Here is a 22,430-nt window from a genome sequence, read left to right as displayed (position 1 = left end):
TGTCCAAGAAGTAATTGCAGTGTGAGACAAAGATGTGTGCCAAGAGAGGCCTAATTGCATCACCTTACAAAGTCTTTTTTCAAAGTGTATAAGCTGAGAAAGGAGAAGCTGGTTCAATTCTCACATCTCAAAACAAAAATTCATCTAGTTATGCTCGTCTGGTCTACCTGAGTAAGTACATGACTACCAGCTGTGATATTCCATAGCATGTACTGGGACACTGTACATACAATCAGCAGACTTCAGTACGCTGTAACACAGATCACCATAAAAAGACCATATTCTTGTAACCTATAACTAGACATCTGATCCTGGTATATCAACACATCAGTAAAACTTCTGTGAACAAATTAACCACTGTAAACTTGAATTTATTTTGTAAGTGACACATAACAATAGTTTTCTAATAATTCTGAAAATTTCCAAGATAAAATGGAGATTTTGAATACATACCTGCAGATATGTAATTCTATGACATATCAGGGAAAACTTCCAGAAAATTGCAAAATTTTAGAAATTAAAGGCTTTCAGAAGCCTACATAAAACTATTTTTCTCCTAATTCAGTGGATTACAAGTCCTCAAGGAAAAACAGCCTCTGTTACAAACAAGCATATATGAACAGCTGGCCCAGACAGCAAAGACCTGCTGTTGTATTACCAGGCCACTGTTCAGCTCTTTCAGTTTTGTCTCCTGCTTAGGCCATTCTCCCTTCCGCTTTTTTCTTCTTCCACCTTCACAGTTCCTTCTTTCCACTACAAACAATCTCATATTAGATACACACAAAACATTTTTACAGTTGTTTAGGCTGGAGCACAATAAAACCCATGACAACTTTGTCTGGCCATTTTATGAAAAGTGACAGCACTAGGGTGAAAGTGTGGTATTTAAAAAAAAAAAAAAAAAAAAGCACAGTCAACCATCTGCTGAAAGATTCTCGTTTGATCATTTTTATAATTGGTGAGAATGGAAGCAAGGTGATACAAAAACAGGATGTAAAAGAATTACGATATACCAGAGAATCTAACCAATGGTAGTATGGAGACCTAAGACGACAGTCCACAGAAATGTGCTATTTATCAATTTAAGAAAAATAACCTAACATTGACTTTAATAACAAAGTACACACATGCCTAGTATTTGTTTTAATTAATTTTGATTAGCTGAAAAATTAAAACAGGATTTTTAATCCACCATAATTTTCAGAAGACACTTAACCTGATCCATTTACCTTGTCCAAAGGTCTAAACTGCCATGAGCAAGACACTCTGCCTTTGTTTCCCAAGTACAGGTTTGTTTACAGAACTGAGTGAACTATCTTGAGTACTTTCCCCTGCAGTATACTCAAGCTTGTAACTTTCACTCAGTTCTCCAAAACATGCTTGTACAGCACACATTTCATATGTGAGCATGAATCAATGCACAAAACTTCCATGCACATTCAACAAAACATTCACAAAATAAGCCACCAAGGATAAAAGACCCTAGTGAGACGGAACCCTCAAATACCAATGAGAACTGTTCAGCAGTGCTAAGTTACAATATGAAAGCAATTTCAAAAAAAAACCCCTCTTTTTCACAAAATAGTCATGTCACACATTAGGCTGTTACTCTGGGCACCAACCCTGCAGCTCTTTGCACATGCGGAAGCCTGTATGATATGCCACACAAACACAAAGATTAACAACAATACATTCACACACAGCAATGCTTACAATAAACATCGATCTAGTGTCTATAGAATGAATGTTTGAGCTCCATTTCCCACAGCAAGTTTTGTGTAGGTGAATCCCTCTGCCCAAACAGGGGTCACTGTGGGATCAGAGCCAAAATCATGTACCCTGGGTATTAACTTACTATATATTCCAAATATGTTAATGGCAATGACATGTAAATGGTATGAAATGAACTCTGTTCATTAACAAAGAGCTCATCCACCCCATAGAGCAATTAGCATTACTTCTAAGATTACAGGATTTTGCTTTTGTTCGTGTTTTACAAATGTAGCTGCTAAGAATAAATTAATTCTAGTCACTGAAAAACAGTATAGGCTTAACTTTCCTGCTGCTACAGTGTAAGTATACCCAACCCTGAAAGTATTTTTAGCAAGGGTGTTCAATCAATACTGCTGTGTACAACTTAAATTAGACATCAGCAGGACAACAGAATTGTAGAGCATGGCAACAAACAATACATTTCATGGAAAATTATACTGAACAAGAAATAAACATCAAACTAAACCCTAAGTAGGTGAATCTGATTCCAAACAAACTTAACTGAAAACCTAAGGAAAAAATATCCAAAGGTAAAATATTGATACATTCCTGCTTTTGAGGAAAATGCATTTGTACTTCAGTGTTTAATTGAACTTAAAAATCCCTACAAATAAAACCACAATCTAAAAATACACAAAAACTGTAATGACCACAAAATTATTAAAAAAAAAAAAAATCAGTTACATTTCTGAGTTCATAAAGCATAAACGTGCCTAGGAAATGTATAGACACATATGTACATATTTGTAAGCTTATCACTCAGCATAATATTTTATCAACATGGTGCAAGCTAGAGTCATGCCAATATGCAAAACCAAGTTTTTAGGTCAGTGAAGCAAGAAATCCATTGTCAAGAAAATGGCATCCATAAAATTACAGTACTGAATATTTTATGTTTAGGCAATGAACCAGAAAACTTTCCTACAATATAGATATCTAATAAGAAAATGTTTTTACCAGTTCTAATCTAACTCATTCTTGTATTCCTGCAATGCACATTTACGATGTGACAAGCTCATAAATGTCTGCATGTGTGTGAACACACCAGTGGCTCCCAAAATTACAGGGCAGTTATTTGCCGATAACAAGCAGACAAACATGTGCACTCACTAAACCCCCCTTACTATTCAACACCGAGTTTAGCTCAGGGCAAGAAAAATGCCCCATGGACGAGAAGATGTATGTGCATACTGTAGTCCAGCAATTATTCTTCAGCTGAGATCCATTAGCACTTCTGTGATACACAAATCACATAGATATTTCCTATCTCACAGTTAAAAAAAATTTAACACGTTGGCCACATTGAAGTCCTGCAAGGGTGTAAAGTGGCAGCACGAAGTTCATTCAAGTATATTTTACATCTGAACGACACACATTCTTTGAATAGGCAAGCGGTACGAACATTTCACCTACACCGGCAGCTATCTAGTTTTAGCAACCCGCTCTTGGAGATTTTTTCAAAGGAAAAAGACGTTATTCCGCTTCCAGTTGGTGCTGCAACAGTATACACGAGTTAACCCATCACCAGGTACACCGAAAGTCTCTGTCGCATATAGACACACGCGATTATACAAGCCTTCTGCTCGAGGGAGATGCTAAAAATGTACCAGAGGAATGCAACGACAGCACCCAAACCCATTTTCCCAGCCCATAACCAGGGCAACGTGCACGTGTGCCTAGAAAGCACAGGAACGCAAACTTTCACATGAAACACACTAGAAACAAACAAAAAAACAAATCCCTTTCAGCCGTTCAGCCGAGTTTACCACGTTTTACAGACCCCAAGCGCCCCCGGACCTGCCCCCGCCGCTCGCTTCCCAAAGGCTGTTTACGAGCCCCCTCGGCGGGCCGGCCCCGAGCCCCCGAGCCCAGCCGGGTCCCCTTTCTTCCCGGGGGGGGACAGGCGGGGCACCCACACACGCACCCCCCTCCACCAAAAGGGCGCTCGGCGGAGCCGCTCTCCGCCAGTGGCGACCTGTACGCGAAGTTGAGGCGAGGGGGAGCCGGGCTGAGGGGCAGCCGGGCTGAGGGGGAGCCCCGGCGCCTCGGCCCCCGCAGCCGGCAGGGAGGTGGGGTCACAGCACAGGAATGCGGCGCATAGCCCCCCGCCCCCCCCGGCCCTCTCCCCTCCTACCCGGCACGGAGCCCCCGGCGCCCCGGCGGCCGCCTTACCTTCATAAAACAGCCACGTCCTTCCAGATGGATGAAGCGGGGAGCGGGGACGGCGGAGGGAAGAGGCGCGGGGGCTGCGCTCGCCGCTGCCGCCCCGCGACCCCCCGCGCGCGCGCACACGGGCACGCGCCGCAGACGCTCGGGCACGCGCGCGCGCAGCACCGCACCCCCGCGCGCGGGAGCGGGCGCGCCGCTCGCTGCCTTCAGTTCCCCCGCAGCGACCGCCCGAGCCGCAGCCTCGGGAGCAGCGACAGCAGCCGCAGCAGCCGCCCAGCGCCCAGCCGCAGCGGCGGGGACCACATCGTACTGCGGCGGCTGGGCCGAGGGACCGGGAGGGGGAGGAGGGGGAAGAGCTAGGGGAGGAAGGGACGGGGAAGCCCGGGGGAGGAAGGCGGCGGACACCCCCCCTCCGGCCTCTCCTTCCCCCCTCTCTTCACAGCGCCCGGCCGGAGGGGGCGGCGAGGCGGCAGCCGGGGCGCAGGCAGGCAGGCAGGCTAGCGCCGAGCAGCGCGGCGGCGGCCGCGCGAGCCGGGACTCTCCCTCACGGAGCACGGCGCCGCCTCACACGCACCGGCGGCCACCCTGTGCGCAGCCCCGGCCGGGAGGCGGAGGGGACCGGGGAGGGGAGAGGCCGAGGGGCTCTGCAGAGGCGCCCTCCCTGCTGGTGAGCGAGAGAGTGAGCGAGCGTCTGCGGGGGAGAAGGGGGAAGGAACAGCAGCCTCCTCCCCTCATAGCCGCCCTCCCGCCTCACACGGGCAGCGCTGGCAGCATAGCAACCAACATGGCAGCTGCGCAGTCACCCGGCGGCAGGAGGGTGGGACGGGAGCCAGCCCATGAAAACTCGCGAGAGTTGAAAGGGAAGCGGGCGGTGTGTTTTCCTTCTGATCGGCCCAACTGCTTGTCCGTTAAAAAGAGAAGGCAGAACTGAGAGTTCATTCTGCAGTCTGATTGGTTGGGCCTACCGTCAAATGTACGGGGGCGGTGTCCCACGGCGGTCTTTCAGCGTGGATTGGTTACCTGAGCTGTCATTCACGGCTGCAGCACCGTTCTGTGAGCTCATCCCTCAGCGGTGGCCGCTGCTTCCGTGCTCTCCTCGCGCTCAGGGGAAGAGGTTCCTCCCCGGGGATATTACGGTTGTGGGAGCTATGGGCTGGTTTTCTGGCCTCTGCTCCCGCCACGGGACGTTAACCCGAAACGCTGCCGTCAGCACAGGCAGCCCCTTGAGCCTCCGGCGTGCCTGCGGGCAGCGAGGCCCCGGGGAAGCGGGGATTTCCCCCTCTTCAGAAATGGCGCTGTTGAAAGACGAGGTGTAGCCGCAGCCTTCCCGATAATCTGTGCTGGTGCCCCTGACGTGGGTGGGGTGGGAGAGGTGATACCTCTCCGCACCCGCAGGTGCAGCCTGGGGACCCTCCTGTTCGGGGTGTGAATGCCAGAGCCGCCCTGGGGGGTGGGCGCAGGGGTGCAGTGGGGCAGCGCTCCGGGCCTGGAGGGCTGGCAGGGACACAGCAGTGGAACGAGAAGGCAAAGCAGAGGGAAGCATTTAACAAGGCTGGTGAGGTATTGCTCACCTGAACAGTAACAATAATGTGCCTCGGTGACATGTAGCTAACTGGTGCCTCTGGATTTCATGGGGCTTGCAAGTTGTTTTGAGCGCAACTGCCAGGTCAGGGTAACCACTTAAATGGCAGCCAGTCTGCATTGACATCAGGGCTGCTGGGTAGTCAAAATACGTACAGTGGGAGGAAACGAGACAGAGAGGGGGAATGGGGCTGACTTAATGGTGTAACCCTTGGTCTTGGCCACCTGTCACCTGGCAAATGTCCTAGAGAGTAATTTCTGACTGTAAGTCCTTGCCAGAGTTCTCCAAGGTATGAGGTGTGTTGTGCCTCTTGGCTACATAAAGATTTTTGTATGTGGCCTATGGGAAAGTTGGTTCTGCAAGATTCAGCTTCACACTCCTTGGTGCTTTCATGTATATATATTATGTGTGAAAGGGTTTGGTTAAAAAATGTCTTTAATGCCCACTTGTTAAAATGACCTCTTACAACGAGCTCTTTGCCAAATAACACACACACAGAATACATGGTTGGGAATGAGTTCTTGGATTTCACACTTCCTAACCGTAACAAGATGCAGAATAATACTAATGGAGTTTGCATGTGCTCTTCTAATTGGGAAGCTTTCTAAAATCTCAATTCTTTTGATGTTTGGAAACCTTCTGTACATTTCCAGACTAAATTGTTCTTGTGCCAATTTTGTTCTTTTGCTTTAATAATAGCCCTTCCCTCTTAGCAGTGTTTACCTCCAACTCTTTTAAAGAAAGCAGTCATACCCCCTTCATTTTACTAGGCTAAATAATCCAAACGCCTCCTCTGTCTTTTCCTGAGTATTAAGTCACACAGGATTCTCCATCTGTCTCATCTTTCAGGACTAAGTTGAATTAGGGGTTGGAAGACTGAATTTGGGGAAGGTAGTCAAGCAGGAATTTTAGATAATGCACAACCTCTGGAGCATTTTAAAGAATAGACTTTTTAATGATTATGACTAGAATGCACTCATAAATTCCTGTTATTTCAGCTTCATTAATGAAAGTCTATAAATAAGATTACAAACTTTGAAATGTGAATGTTTCCTGTGGACTGACAATTCCTAGGCTGATAATTTTGTAAAGCCCCAAAATAACACACAGCATCAGTAATGTCATTCCTTATAGTGTCCACATTGCTCCAGCTCTTCCTGAACATTTCCATAGCTGTATTGACGAACTGATTGTGGTACATGTAGAGATAGCCAATAACTAGAGACAATGAATAACTGCATTCTGCATTTCTGAACTACTGCCAGCCTCTCGAGCAGTGGATATGTTCTTCTGTGCATTAAAGGGATCCTTAGCTGCAGAGTTATCTTCATTTCCTGATAATTATCTTCAAGATCATGGCAAATTTATTACAAATTGCATACTTACATTTTAATTCATTTGCACATAAGCTTCGAAGTCTGCCTTTTGCATTTTCGTATACACGTACTTGTGCCCGGTTTATGTCAAACATACAGTTATGTTCAATTTAATAATAATAATAATTAAAACATTACTTTATACAAAGCCTGTAATGGAGAAGCAATCCAAACCATTCAATGTGACTGTAGAACTACACAACATTTGTTTGGCAAATGTAACCTTAAGCTGTTACAAAAGGATATATTTTGCTAATCTATCACAAAATTGGTGACACAGATATTAAAGGCTGGACATTCCAAAGTTATTTTCTTGCAGTAATTATTATTCCACTAATTCATTGTTTACAGAAGGCTTGATTCAAAGCTCTAAATAAAGGCAGTGGAAGATACCCACCATGTGCAGAGTACTTCAGGTCAGGCCTACATTGCAAGAACGCTAAATTCTTTAAAAAGAGATAGTGAGACAAAGTTCTCCAGCTCACGCTCTTACAACATCATTGGAGCAAAACTGCACTGCAGGATATTTGCATACAGTCGTTGCTCAGAACTTATAAATAGGAGTTCAGCAGATAACTTACTTTGCAGAACTCTGATTTCTGAGTTGTGTTACATACTCTGAGCGATCACTTCCCAAAATTATGAATGAAAGAAAAAGCAAACTGAAATGTGACTCTGTCATTATTTACTTCAAAGAGAACACATTCCTTTCACATGTAAAAAGTGTATTCAGCTCAGTTCCAGCAGCATGGGTGTCCTATAAAAGAGCAAGTTTTCTGCTACAGTCTGCCCTGTGTGTATAAGCAATGAAAGCTGCCTTTTGCATCGATACTTCACATAACGAGAGCTGAATTTTCAGACCGGTGCATAAGGATATATCTGACTGCCACGGGTGCATTTTGGGGAGGATATGTTATCTCATGACTAGTAATGTCCTGCTAGTAAAAAGCCAGTATCTTAAACCGTTTTGTACAAGTTAAACCTCACAGCTCTCGTATAAATGTAAGAACAAACAAAAGCTTCTCCTTTACTTAATAAATCTGTGGTATCTGTTTGTGCCAGCAACCTTATTACTCATGCAAGGCCTGCCAACCAAGCTGTGATAATTTATGTGAGAGAAATGTATATTAAAAATGTGAATGGGGTTTTAAACCTCTCACTGAAATACCATGCAAACTGCTTTGTTGCCAAGATGACATACTTGAACACTGCATTAAAGCAATTCAAGATGAATGACTCTCACCACAGGTGGAGTTTAGCTGCAAAAGGAGCAGGAGACAAGGCACTTAATCTTAACACTAAGATCAAGCATAATGTATGTTTAATAGCAGATATGTTTTCTGTAAAGTGGGGTCCTGATTCAGCAAAACAAGACATACACGCCTTGCTCACAGAAACTTCAGGCGCACAGGCACAACCTTAAAGTGAGACTGGCCAAATCCTGTGGGGAGCGTGCCACTGATCAATGTGAACAGTAGGCAAGTTTGTGCTCGAACTTGACTTTGGGATCACTGTTAAAACATAATACTGACATAAATACTGAGCATGCTTGTTCAGCAATGTCCTAGGTAAGCTACGGGGACAGAATCATTTCACTGTTTGGGGCAGGGACTAACTTTCTCTTTAAGTTTGTGCAATATCTGGAACAATACGGCTCCACAGTACTAGTTGTTAGAATACTGTGAAATAATAATTTGTGTTAATAAGCTTGCTGAAGCTATTATCCACTTTGGAGGCTGGCTGTATTTCTCATAAAAATATATTTAAAAGATAACCCTCTAGGAATAAGCTGAGAATAAAAGCTGATGGAAACATTAACACCTGCAGTTGCTGGGCCACTTTTTGCCAAGTCCTTTTTAATCCAGCCAGCCTTCGACAAAATCCTTTGCCTTTAACACTCATCAAAGTACCACAAGGTTGCATTTTTAGATGCCCACTGCAAATACTTGAGCTTTTTATGAATGCCGTCTCTGCATTCACTTGCGGAATAGTTATTTTCTGCTTTTGTCCAAAAGAGGAATAACGTAAACTCTGGGAAGTTAAATATAAAACCATAATAAAGCAGGCCAAAAAAATATTTTGAAGCAAACTCTGAATAGATCAAGAACAGAAGATCTGCTAGAGAACATGAGGAACTCGTAGGCAACAAGGTATAACAGAAGCATTCAGGAAAACCACAGGAGAAAAGTTGAGTACTTTTTTCCTACCACTGTTCTTTGTGGCAGATTTTGATGTCATTGCCATGACACATTTTTTAGGGGCAAAGTCAGAAAAAAACATTCACAGAACTTAATATGCACGGTTTTGGAGTGAATCAGTAAATTGTATGGTACCTGCCAGCCAGGACAACGTGTTTCTCACCCCAGGGTTCTAACGGAACTTGGATCTGAAATCGCCAAACTATTAACTGTGCTTTGTAATTTATAGTTTGGAGTGAACTCTGTCCTGGAGGAAAGGAAAGTGGCATATCACATTCCAATTTTTAGAAAAGACTTCAGGGAAAACCTGGAAATGACAGACCAGTCAGTCAAACACATGGCTCATCACTATATAATGGGAAAAAATGGAAACTGCAAATCTGGTAGTGCTTTAAAATGTCAGCAATGTCAGCAAATGTTGATAAAGAGGAGCTGGCTTATACAGACTTTGTATAAACATTGGGAGATTGGAGTCCTTCTCAGCCATAATCCAACTCCCTGTTGGAAGAAGACCAAGTACATACCATCTTCTGCTGTCTCCTGCCTCCTCTCATTCTCTTCCCAGCTTGCTTTTGCTCTCAGTCTAATTTCCACAGAAAGGAAATCCAAATGTATGGCACAGAGGAGACAGAGTATGTTCTGGGTATCTTCCTAGTCTGAACAATAAGGGAACTCTAAACGTGACATGAACATCTAACATGCAGCCTAGATAAAGCAAACGTGCACAGATTTCCCAAAACATTTTTATAAAGCACAAAACGGGAGCTTCTTTTATGATTAGAAACTGGTTTTGAAAGGAAGATGGATGAATAAGTGATCACAAAGAAGGGAATAACCAGCAAGACCTATGCTTTAAAAGATGTTCACAAGTGATAAGTGAAACATGATTGAACAGTGAGGTGACAGTGTTTTCCAGTGATTCACAATTATTGAGGAAAACCAAAACCAAGGCTGCTGGCACAAAATAGCAAAAAAAAAATCATGATAAAGACTGAATAGGTGATAAAATAGCACCTGACATGCAATGATCACAGATGTCCATGAGAGGAAAGCAAAAACCCCCTCTTACCTGTGCAACGTAGTAGGCTCTAAATTAGTTCACAACAGTCAGCAAAGATACTTTGGAGTAAGTATGAAGAGTTTTCTGAAATTGTTATCTCAGTGCTCAGAGAGGCAGTTAGGACGAATAAGGAATGAAGAAAATGAAAAAGCAAACATAAGTCATAATACTGCTGTACAAATCCTCAGGAATCACGTTCTTTCCTTTGATACAACACACATTTCTGCTTATAGAACCTTGATATGTGGTTGCATCTTAAGCATCAGAATAACATGAGAAAAACAGAAAAAAGAGTGACTGGATTGATCAGAAAGATGGAGTGCCTTCTTAGTAAGACAGATCAAGTACTTGAGGACTACATGGAAGATACAACAAATGGGAGACATAATACAGGTATCAAAAATCACGTCTGACATGGGAAATGTGAACAGGGAACAATTACTCATTTCTTAGGAGAACTAGGATCAATCTACTAATATTTGTTCAGATGGAAGTGTGAAACAAATAAAAGGAAGTACTTATTTAAACATCTGCTTAATTTGTGTAATTCATTGTCATGAGATATTTTAGACGCCAGAAATTCTGAGGGCTGCAAGAAGTAACTAGACAAATTAATGGCAGAACAGGCTGCTTTACAGAGAGATGGACAGAGCCTCCAATTCTGTCCTTAGACTGCCAGAAACTGAGACGGTAAATAGGAGGAGAAATGAAGTTGTAACAGCTCTGTCCTTAATATTTCTACTATAGGCAACTGCAGGGTGCCAGGTTATCTGGACCTTTGGTGTGATGCAATTCAGCCTTTCTTACACAAAGCTGCAGCAGAAAAGACATGTGTCTCATGATTTTTGCTTCCTATCTAATCCTGTGGGTACTGAACATGAGAAATCCTGATAAAACATTTCAATGAATGAAATATCCCTTAACAGGGATTTGATCAACATTTTGAGATGAAATCCATAGTGATCTTATTTTAGGCAAACCAGTTGCATAGATACAAAGCCAAAAATGACCATTTATTTAGACCTCCACTTTGACTTAGCCAAAAGAACCTCACCCAGTAATTTCTGCAACAAGCCTATAACTTTGGTCTGAGCTATCTTGCATGCTCTAAAATAGTTTTTGCCTTTCCTAAGTCCATCATTAAGCAAACCAGCACTAAGAAGTGCCACCAAAGCCTCCTGGTTTTGCAACTTGTCAAAAGTTTCTGGAGTACTTTAGAGGAGAGAGAGAAACATGCAAAAAAGCAAGAGAGTACCAGTGGGCTCAAGTTGTAAGGAATTAGTTCAATTCTTCTATTGATTTCTTTCTACAGTGACCAAAAAAAGAAATCCAATTAATATTCTGAAACAAGCAGCTCAGGCATGTAGATTCCAGCCTTACAGGCTTTATTTTTTTTTTTCCTAACTTCACGTTGTCCTATATCTGGCTGAATTGTAGGTAACTTTCAGGAAGGTAGACAGTTGTCTCTCAAGCTGAAAGTCACATAGCAGTGTTTCTAAGTAGTATGCCATATGTGCATAAGTTGCTGCTAAGATGTTGCTGAGATCTCCACTTCTGAGCGAAGGCTGTGGCATTTTATTCTCTAAGGTGACAGCAGCCTGTGTAGATAAACAATACACATTCCACCTCTGTAAAGAAGTTGCTTTTGTTTGTTTTGTTTCCTTCATCTGCAAGGCAAGCACTGGAATAAGCTGAGGCTTTCAGATGGGCAGTTTTCATATTTCAGGCCTGTTTCAAGTAAAACATTGGGAAACCTTTTGAAAAACACAAATACATATAAAAGAAGTAGGAGAAAATGGCTGCTCTGTCATCCCTTCCCGTTTTGTTGCTGAGGATTTAAAAAACTGTAGTGTTTGGTTACTTTGGCCTTTCACAGGCTTCTTTACAAAAGTTTGCACAGAACTACTCACTCATCTGAAACACAGAGGAGACCGTATGTCACCTCTCACCGCTCCACAGTTTCACAGTTGAGGTTTTGAGGTCAACATTGTCTGCCAACAGCAAGCACCAGTGAAAGGCTTTTCCCCCGCTGGTAAGCCATAGCCAGAAATGCAACTCCAGTCCCAGAAACATCTTTCTTTGTCGCAGTATAACATGATGTGTTTCAAAAGTAAATGTTCTTTACAAGTATCTCTAAAGAGAAAAATAGAAGAGCGTTTATTGACTGTTGTGGTTTGGTTTTACCTTGCATTAACCATCTGCTCAAATGTGCAGTACAGAAAACTGCCAAATTTGACCTTTCCTAAGAAAAAGACAAAAGACTGCACAGCAGCAACTCAGCTAAACAAAACATACGTGCAAACTACTTCCTGGTACACCCACATTCTGGCCTCCCTGCAAAGTAATTAAAATTGTCAAGAGAGATTTTTGACCAGTTAAGTTCTTCCAGGAACTGTACAACTCGTTCTGAATTCTTGATTCACAGAACATTCACTTTCTGGCTTCCTGAAGTAGTTCCAAAGTTCATATTATAAATAGCAAAAATTATTAAAAGGCTTGGGCTGATCGTGTAGAAATTAGCCAGATTAAGAATAATAAAAAGCATCAAAGTTTACACAAAATTCAGCTCACTGCATTTTCTAATAGGGTGTGAAAAAATTATTTTCAGATCAAGACTGCAAAATGTTGGTATGTGTTTTTTTTTTATTTAAAAATGTACGTACCCTAAAAATAGTATGGATGGAGTGTACCAGATGACATCTTCCAAAGCAGCCAGCAAAGACAAGAAGACCAGAGAGCCACTGGAAGTTTTCAAACTGTTTGGCTGCTGTTAGGTGGATGGAGCCCTGAGAAGATCCCTTCACAGACACAGTATTGGCTTCTGTGTTAGCACGGGCTTAGAAGAACAGAGCATCCAATAAATGGCAAGTTGTCAGCCCTGTGGACTGTAGTCTGCATTGAAAATAATAAAGCATTGTATTGCATTTACACCGCTATGCTGTCTGAACCTACCTTACCCACAGAGGGACTACACACTGGGGTCAGGATGGCTCAGTGCTTCATCTCTCTGGTGACGCCACCACCAAGGCTACCAATTAGTTGCAGATTTAATGTGGCTTTTATCTGATCTACAGCAGGTCTGTAATGTTGCCCACAGCTCAAGAAATTTGCTTATTATCTAAGAATCTTAGCTTTCAGGTACTACTGTTATAAGCAGCCATCGTACTGATGATAAGAATGATAATGACAACGTTGCTAGTCATAACACTTGTGGGGACTTGGAAATATGAAAGTCAAAAAAGCGAGAAAAAAAACAGAATGCAAATAAAAATGCAACTATATTTTGTATTTCATCATCTTGGAAACAAACTTGTTTTTGAATGCTTGGCTTTACCAGTAGTGTTGCTACTGATGCTCCCAAGTCACCTCAGCACAGCAGAAAGGGTGCAAAAAGTAATTCCTCTCCAGTTAAAAAGGTAAAAATCTGGAGCTCATTCTTTCCAGCTCTAGGCTCTGTTGCTGGACTGCTGTGAAGAGATTTTGTCAGTGATGTCTGCTGCCCTTTCTTAAGTTCTCAGCAAACAGGGTAGTTATCCTGATTCCGGTGGGCTTTTGTTCTGGGATCACCAGATGGGAACCCCAGCAGTTCAGAGGAAAAGGAAGACATCAAGTAATGAGGGACTGGACTAAGATTTTGGAGACAGCTGACAGGCACTTCAGGAGATGACCTCAGCAGCCTCACTGCCCGCAGGCAGCACTATCAGCTATATACTCTTTGCACCAAGATAGGAAAATGAGAATCATAAAATCATAGAATGTATATGGCAACATACAGAGTCCTCATGAATTGCAAAGCAATTGTATCTCAGATCATTTTGGATTAATCGCAGTGTTCTCTAGAGGTACTCTTAATGAGGGACATACTTACCTTCTACTTTGTACTCCTGCCCAAGGCAGCGCATTTCCATGCCATATCATGAGGAACTGGCTCTGCAACCCCATCATTAATTTCATAGCTGTCTGCCTCCTCTAACAGTGGTGCTTCTGGAGGACTCTCCACTATGAACTGTGCCTAGAGGCAGATTCTGGTGTACAGATTTGTGCTTCTTTGTTCACCTCCCCATAAAATACTGAAGACATTATGCACATGAAAAAGTCCCAGTAAAGTCTGAAGAAAAATAATTACAAAACAAGCCTTTATTCTTTACCCTGTTAAGTTCATGGTTATTGAAAATTAAGCTTTCTTCTCTTTTGCCATTGGTATCCTACTCTAGTTTATAAATAGGCTATAATAATGACATTCAGAACAGCAACAAAAAAAGTTAAAAATGTAACTCTCAGGTTTGTTTGCTGTTGTTCAATGCCATTTTTCAGGACCTGCTAAGATTTGATATGTCTCAAAAGCTAAGCTCTTGAATCCCAGATTAAATCTGCAGAAAGGCAGCAGGAACAATTCCTGCTTTGCTTGCGCATTCACAGCTTCCCTGAGCCCCGTGAAGTCTGGCTGTGCCATGAGCCCAGGACTAGTCCTGAGCCAAGTCCCTTCTGAGCCCGATCTGGCTGCGATGTTTCCAGTGCAGCCAGCCACTGCAGTAGCACTGACAGCATTTGGGTTGTGCAGGAGCTAAGTCAGGACAGAACGTGGGGAACAGTAGCCCTGGCTCCGAGTTAGACTGGAGACAGCATTGGCACGAACGAAAGAAACGCAAAATTGGCTCTTAGCCAGGACAGAAACACTACTGCTGGAGTGAGAGCAAATTTAAACTAAGTAGGGAAGTTTCTAAAGGATAAATTGTCATCATAGCAACTGCGCACCTCAGACAGAGACCTTCCCGAGCTGAATTCAAGCCACTGATACCATCCTGCTCTGCCAGGATTACAAGCCCCACATTGTACCCAGTTAACTGCAGCCGCTTCGGAGTAACCCTAGAAGTGTTTTGCTGATTCATCAGGGGAAGTGAGCATTCCCACTCCTCAACAGTTCACATTTTCATCCCTGCCATGTGCAAGAGGTAATGGCATGGTTCTGCTTTGTGTTTTTTTCTGTTATTTACCCTTTCTCCACTAGATGCTACACTGAGACCATCAAACAATTTATTGAGTCAACATAAATTTGAAGACTCAGCACAGAACTGAGTCTTTAAAACAATACAGTGACAGTATCGCTCTGTTTATATATCTATGTGGTGTAAAGATGAGGCTCTCAGTGGAGATGCATCTCACATTGGAGCAACTGCACTGACTTCATTAGGGCTTCTTATTTGGCACTGCATGGAAGAGGGATAAAGCAAGTCTGTGCATCCTGGAGGTATTACTCACGTGCAATTGTATCAGATAATTACCTAAATGTGTGAAATGGTTTACCAAGAGAGCGCGACAAAATCTAAAATTAACTGAACAATATACGTCAGTACAATGAGCTAGTGCTTTTTATCTCTTTATATCTTAGAAATCCAAAATTGCATACTTAGCTGGAAAAAATTACAGTAGATTATGTTTTAAATGAAGCTTACACTTCAAATAGCACCACAGATAAACATTATTTTTCCTGATGTTATGTAAGCCTTTGACCCAGGCAGCTGGGAAAGCATCCAGGGTGGCTCTCACAGAGCCTGCTAACCTAGGTTTTAACTTGTGTTGTGAATTGTGCAATACTTCTAGTAAACAACCCGAGATCCTCCTACCTTTCAGCGAAGGCAGCCCTGACCAGGGACTCGGGGACTCAGGCACAGCCTCTCTTGTGTGACATGTTTATGGGATAAATGCATTGCAGCATGTCTTGGAGTCTCTACTTAGAAAAAGCAAAGTGAAGGTCAGAGACTTTCTTCAGGGCTGTCCCCTCTATCAGGTTTTTCGTTATCCCAGATTCCCATTATTAGGAGTCTGCTTATTATGTATAATTTGCCATATTTCACACTATTCAGAAACGCACTGTGTGTTATAGGCCAACTGGTAGCACTTACTGTTTTAGGAAGGGGGCAAATATAATATGGGGAAACCTCAATATGACCTGATTAAGGTACAGCATCAGCAACATGCTTCCTTTCCAGCAAAAATCAAAACCTGGCTTCAAAACACTGCTGTGTTGGCCCATCTTGCTGTAACATGCTTTAATTAGCTTATCTGAACTTAATCTAGGAAGAAAGCTGGAATAGAAAAAGATGGCTTGTTGAATTTGAATAGGGCCTTATAGGAGTAAATATTTACTGTTCAGGAAGCCGTCTGCTGCTGATGTGATGAGCCTCAAAATATATGTGATCTACATCAGCTGAGGATCTAGGCCAGATGCTCAGCAAACTGTCATTGAGCCCTGGCCTCCTTATTGACTATTCACAAGCTCATCTTCAGATTAGTATAGAGAAAGGTGGATTAAGAGAGTGGGGAGGGGGGTATCTCCTTTTCTTTCCTTTCTTTTAGTAGATACAGTAATGCTTAAATCAGTTTAGCCAGTGGCAAGACACAGCATTATTCTAAGCTGTGGACTCTTTACTGTGTTCAAGCCCAGAGGTGTCATTCTGGCAGAATTTCACATAATACTTTGCAGTGAGGTATAGGAGACTACATCAAGGTCAGGAGAATTCAGAACTAGTAGCTATTAGATTTACAAGGAAGAACCATAAATATTTTATGGTTGGTTGCACTGAGAAGCTAGTATTAAAAAATAAACGCTTAGCCTCTGGTGTTTAACTTACTCACCAGTTTCTCCATCCAAAGAGCTAAAAACAAGCACAAAGCCTCACCACAAAGTAGGTCATAATTCTCTAAAAAATCAAAGAAAAGGTCGTGACCTAAATGAAATGGAGTTTGCTTCATAACAATCCTGGGAAAGAAGGGATATGCTGGTGCTAGGGATTCGGCATACCAAAGGGAGTTTTAAATGGTAGCTCTGCGGAGCTTCTCATCTCTCGCAGATGGGTTGAGCCCCAGCTCAGGTCAATACTGATTGAAAACTTACCCTGTGCAGTCAGTTCAGTGCCCAGCGACTGCATCTGGGATTGAATCGTGTTTCCAGCGGCCGAGCAGCTGCAGCACATAAACCACTGCTAGACCTAAAATTAATTTCTAATTTTGCTGGCACCCTCCCAACAGAGAGGTCAAGCTGAGAAGTAACCATAAAGACAAGAATACAAGAAAATCTCCTGATGAAGCTGGAGGTGTACCGGGGGCGCCGAGCATGGGAAAGGACGGATGTGGCAGGGCAGCAGGTGGGTTGCATGTCTGCTTTTCAAAATACGTGTCTTTGGTGGCCAGCCTCCAGTGGAGCAGCACCATTTGCCAGAACAAGAACTGCTCCCAGGTCTCCCCTGCGCAATGTGTGTCACAGGAAGCCACCAGCCCAGAGAGAGACCTTCACTGCAAGAGCTGGCAAAGAGCGCAGAGCCGGGCTGCCTCTCCCATGGCCCTGCCTGCCAGGTGCCTCAGTAGAGCTGCAGGTAGCTCCAAGCAGGACCAGGCAGGCGATTCCCGTGGAGCCAGGCTGGCAAGAGGCACGCGATGCCTCCTGACCAGAGCAGGAGTGGGGTTAAGTTGACAGAGTGACTTATGGAATTAATTTTTTGGTGCGTTATTGCTAAGGGGGGAGGTAGGAGGACTATGATTTGATGGACTACTGTAGAAGTTAAAATGAGCTTGAGGGTGCAGATAAATATGACTCTTTATCTGAATGTACTAGGAAACAAAGCAAAAATATTCCCATGTACCCTTTACTGCCAGCTTCTTTGTTTGGACAGTGTTGGAGCATTGGTGGGTGGAGAAATTTTGCTTGCTAAGGAAAACCAGGGAGGAGGCATTTAGTTTTCCCAGGTTCCTGGGTTGGACCTTGTTCTCTCTGTTTGTAAGGAGAAACTCCAAACGTTATGTGGACCTTTTTTACTCCAGTTAACCATAAAAGAAACAACAACAAAACTGGAAAATGTTGCAGTTTACAATATTAGAAAATTTGTTTAAAAAGCAATAGCAACTGGAGTTACTGAAAGCAAGGAAATAAATTTTGGGCACCCAATTCCTTTAGTATATTTTATATTCCTATGAAATTACTTAACATTCTTGCAGGACATTCAATGAATCAATCATGCAGAATGATACACTGGTGATACTGAATAAATTTTACTTACCTTCAAATCACAATTGCCAAGTATCTGACTGTCATTTTATAGCAAAAATAATCCTGGAAGAGTCTCAATAATCAAAATCACTTTCAGGTAACAAGCACAGGGAAGATGTATGCTCACAGAAAGCCTGACCCTATGGTATAAAATCTCAACAGGTTTTCACTTTTCTATATAACACACTGGGGAAACACAGCACTGCTTTTGTAACGTGCTGGGTTTGGCTGGCGTAGAGTTACTTTTCCTCACAGTAGCTGGTGTGGGGCTGGGTTTTGGATTTGTGCTGGAAATGGTGTTGATAATTTGGGGATGTTTTCATTATATATCAGCAGTGCTTACACAGGGTCAAGGCCTTTTCTGCTCCTCACCCCACCCCACCAGCGAGGAGGCTGGAGGTGCACAGGGAGTTGGGAGGAGACACAGCTGGGACCACTGACCCCAATGGATCAAAGGGATATTCCAACCATATGGCATCCTGCTCAGCATGTAAAGCTGATGGGAAGATTGGGGAGGTGGGGGGAGGTGCTACTTGGGGACCGGCAGGGCATCGGTTGGTTGGTGCTGAGCAGTTGTTTTCATTTGCATCAATTGCCTTTCATGGGTTTTATTTCTCTCTCTTTGTTATTTTCCTTTTCATTGCATTAATAATAACAACAACAACAATATTTCAGTTATTAAACTGTTCTTCTCTCAACTCACAAGTTTTCTCACTTTTATCCTTTCAGTTCTCTTCTCCCAGGGGAGGAGTAAATGAGCGAGCAGCTGTGTGGTGCTTAGTTGCTGCCTGGGGTTATACCACAACATGCAACAACTTACCTCATTGTCCCCTCTCACTCCCCTGACCCTACCCCCTTCTTTCCCAGTTCTACTCTATCTTTTGCTCACTATCTTGCCTGTAACATCTTGAACTTGAATCAGTTTTTCCAGACTGAGCAGATGTAGAGCTGGTACCAGATCATTATTTCTGCATTCCCCCAAGTAACCGGATCGATCCTGATGCACCCCCTGCCTCCTCTTACCAACCCTCCAACCACAGCATCTGACACCACTCCCCAACTCTTGTTGTAATTTGTTCCCTCCCAAAATTTGAACCTTTTAAAAGTTGGAGGTTCCGGTGTGCCATTTCCAACTCCTTTTCTGTCCTTTCTTGTGGCCCTAAGGATCCTAATAAGGCAGCTCGCCCACATTTTAGGAAAAGTAAAGAATTCCTGAAGGTGAAGCAGAAAGGGAAGTAAGGCTTTGCACAGGATGGCTACACCACACAGAGCAACCGTTTTACCAATTGCATTTGAAAACCAAATTTGCTGGCAAGTGGATCAAGCAGGTAACACAGCAGTTGTATCTTGGGGATTTGGAATATGTACATAGAATTGGGAACTGTAGGAAGTTTCAAAACAGAAAGGCTCTTTTCCATGTCTGCCTTGGATCAGTGGCTTAAGAAGAGGACAAGATAGAGTGCTTCACCCAACCCCAGGCGAAGGAGGTTGCTCCCTGGGTGCTGGCTTTCACCACAGCGCTGGGGCACGTTGGCACACATGTACTGGCAGCTCCTGTTCTCAGGGGATAAATTACTCATTTCTGCCCGCTTTGCAAAACCCTGACTCCCTTCCCACATCATTCAGGGTGCTGTGGCAGGTGCAATCTTGCAAATAGTAGGTGCTGCCTGCTCCCCTCTCTCTCTCTTTCTCTAGTTCTTGGGTGTCAAGAGTGATCATTTCTCACACTGCTGAAATACCCGGCGGGGGGCATGGCGCAGGTTTGGGGGATGTTAGAGGACAGGCACTGAGGCAGCTTTAGCAAATGACAGATTTTCATATACAACCACCGAAGCACTGTTAATGCTTCACACATGGAGTTTGATACAGTAATGGAAAAAAATCAATGCTAGGATCACACCTTCACCACATGTGCAATAGCTTGTTGCGCACAACAGTAATTATGCTTCCTGCCTTTTTACCCAAGGCTTGTGATGTTTTTTGTGGAGCTTTTTGTCACTGTATATTAGTGATTTGCAAAAGCTGAGCCACAAATAAAAAGGGAAATACGTATTTATTTATTTATTTATTTAATAGTGCTCAGTTAAAGGCAGTGGGTGCAGTAATCTAATATGTATGAGGGAAATTTACCAGCTACAGTGGGTAAAATTCTCTAGAGAGACAGTCAGATTGACTGATCCCTGTGGCCTCCTCTGTCACAAAATCCTTTAATCCTGGAACAAGGTCCATGCAGGAAGATGCCCAGAGCCCACCCGGAGGCTCATCGCATGTGATTTCTAACATCACAGCCCTCCTTAGGCTCAGGGCACAGCAGCCCAGCTCTGGGCTATCAGCTCCAACGCGCTGGCCGTACTGCCAAGAGGCTGCGCATCTCAGAGGAGCGCAGGGGTCTGCCCTGCCAAACTAAGTGTAGAGGTTTGGCCAAATGTGCCTCAAATCTATTCACTTAATTTGACAACTGAAGGTCAGTTTTGATAATACTTATAACGCACCACGCTATGTCTGGTAAAAGTAATGGTCTTGCCTAATGCATCATTTCATGCTGCTAAATTTCTGCTGAAACTGCCAGGCTGAGATGGGCTTTTGTTGTTTGTTTTTAACAGCCCAAACAGCTTGGGTTTGCTTCAGTGACATAAAGAATTAGGTCCTGCTAGAATAAAGTTTAAACATAGTTTCTGAAGCTGAGAAGTGGCATTAAAATAGGCCTTTCCAATACAAACCAATGCAAGTAAACTGTTGCATGAACACCCTCTCAAAAGAAAATATACATAGAAAATATATATTTAAAAAACAACTACTCAGACATCCAGCAAAATAGATGCATTTGTGCTTTTACATCATGTAGCCTACAGCTGTTATATCTGAAGTGACTAATAACCATCACTTACTGAAGTGTTGGTAGTAAAACAGCACGTGGCACCATGACTTGGCCTACATAACCTTGCATCAGAGGGTTAGACCTGCTCAGATCCACAGCGTGAACTACCCTGAGCTTGGTCTGAAGGCATTCTGTCCTTCCGTCTCGGTGAGGAGGCTGCAGTTATTTATTCCTGAGAGTTGCCAATAACACCTCATTTTCTCCTAGAGGGCAAAGGCAAAGCACTCCTGCTCCTCAGAGGAAGCCAGGTACTTACATGCAAAGCTTTCCAGAGTGAAGTGGGCTGAGGGAAGGGAGGCAGCATGGGGAGCCACAGTACATCAGCTGGACACCACCTACCAAGGATATAAAGAAAACAGGGAAATGGAGAGGATCCTGCCTGTTTGAAACTTCTGGTCCTTAAGGGAGATGCTAAGATTTGATACAGCAGATCAGTGACTTCCTAAAACACAGAGTGCTTATGTGGATATCAGATATAATGCAGGGGAAAAAAAACACCTGAGAAGGCATCTCTCAGTGTTTAAGGGTAACTCATTTAGAACAGCACTGTAACACTAGCTCTCAGAAATTAAAAAAAAAAAAAGAGAGAGAAAGGAAAAAGAAAAAAAAAGAAAGAAAGGAGGAAGGAAGGAGGAAGGAAGAAAGAAAAACAGGTCAAATCTGGGAAAGTGATAAGAAAGGTTCAAAACAAGAAGTCATGCCTCTAGCAATGAGGTGTGAATATGAGCTCAACGAAGTTAACGCTGGTTCTGCAGGTTGAAACTTCTGTCCCAGAGGAGGAGGAAAGTGGATTTGCTTTAACCTTCAGAGCCCTGTGTGACCCTAAGGGAGGCTGGCTGTCCACGACCCCTGGCTGCCATGCACTGTCAACGTATGGTGGATCAGAATCCCACTCACATTATTTCCTAGTCAAGTCCTTTGTTCTTTCTATGAGAAAAAGGGGGTCCTGGAGCTGTAACACCACCCCTGTACCAAATGTCTGCACTATGGAATCATTTCACAGATAACCGTTTTTCAGAACTGTTTGCAGATACAAAATGTGGGCTCAAAATCTATTCTTACAGGATATCCACTGAGTGGATTCATAGCTGATCATTCACATTTACTACTGCCTTCTGGAGGCATGCTGTTTAACAAGCTCACTGGATGGCATGGCTAATTTGTAAGTCAGCTTTGTCACTTACAGCATGCAGCATCTTTTTATGCACCAAGAACATCTTTAATTTACATACTCGACATCATCAAACTGTTCAGGTATGACCATGTTATAAAACCTACATGATTCTAGAACAGCTTTATGTAAACATTATTTTTTTATTTGCTCTACCAGCCTACGTCAGCACAAAATAA

At 43.2% G+C, this 22,430-nt stretch overlaps 2 protein-coding genes across 19 annotated transcripts in view; both read right to left on the bottom strand.

Moving 5' to 3' along the window:
• Window positions 1–4,081, bottom strand: part of PTPN4 (protein tyrosine phosphatase non-receptor type 4) — a 111,777-nt gene extending 107,696 nt beyond the window's left edge. The window contains exon 1 of one of the 2 annotated variants that reach the window (XM_080399521.1): window positions 3,946–4,081. The gene's annotated coding sequence lies outside the window, so the exon portion shown is untranslated. Of the gene's footprint in view, window positions 1–453; window positions 3,866–3,945 lie in introns of those variants that run through there. The other variant, XM_080399522.1, reaches the window with a different exon arrangement.
• Window positions 4,082–11,513: 7,432 nt separating this feature from the next.
• Window positions 11,514–22,430, bottom strand: part of TMEM177 (transmembrane protein 177) — a 57,235-nt gene continuing 46,318 nt past the window's right edge. Inside the window, exons 2-5 of one of the 17 annotated variants that reach the window (XR_013930039.1) lie at window positions 21,337–22,430; window positions 15,783–15,886; window positions 12,822–13,050; window positions 11,514–12,291 (exon numbers count right to left, since the gene is read on the bottom strand). The exon at window positions 21,337–22,430 is cut by the window's right edge and continues 21,594 nt beyond it. The gene's annotated coding sequence lies outside the window, so the exon portion shown is untranslated. The other 16 variants (XR_013930028.1, XR_013930029.1, XR_013930031.1 and 13 more) reach the window with 16 other exon arrangements.

The sequence above is a fragment of the Falco punctatus genome (genome assembly GCF_963210335.1).
Source record: "Falco punctatus genome assembly, chromosome: 8".
Classification (NCBI taxonomy): Eukaryota; Metazoa; Chordata; class Aves; order Falconiformes; family Falconidae; genus Falco; species Falco punctatus.
The sequence above is the reverse complement of the archived record's forward strand: the minus strand, read 5'-3'. Positions and strand labels throughout refer to the sequence as shown.